Raw genomic sequence first — 463 nt, 5'->3', positions numbered from 1 at the left:
CGCGAAACAGATAAAGAAAAAAATCAAACATCTCATTTGCATATAAGATAATCCTTCAATACTATAAAAAGCGATAAAATCTGATTTTATCAGTTCCCTTTATTTAAAAAAATATATATATATATTTTTTTTTAATAAGTAAAAAGACATAAATGAAAAAAAACATAGAAACATAAAATCATAAAAATACATCAATAAATCAATAAAAAAAAAAAATAATAAAATAAAATAAAACGTACGAAAATAAATTGATAAAAAATACATCAATAAATAAAAAGAAACATTAAAAAAACACAAATAAACAATAAAAAAACAAAAAAAAACACAAATAAGCAATAAAAAACAAAAAAACACAAATAAATAAATATATAAAAATATAATAATAACAAAAAAAAAATATATATGATAATCGACACTTTCGTTTAGTCTCAGAAGGTGATTCAAGCACTCGGAATCGAGATTA

This window comes from Penaeus monodon, chromosome 29 (genome assembly GCF_015228065.2).
Source record: "Penaeus monodon isolate SGIC_2016 chromosome 29, NSTDA_Pmon_1, whole genome shotgun sequence".
Classification (NCBI taxonomy): domain Eukaryota; kingdom Metazoa; phylum Arthropoda; class Malacostraca; order Decapoda; family Penaeidae; genus Penaeus; species Penaeus monodon.
The sequence above is the reverse complement of the archived record's forward strand: the minus strand, read 5'-3'. Positions refer to the sequence as shown.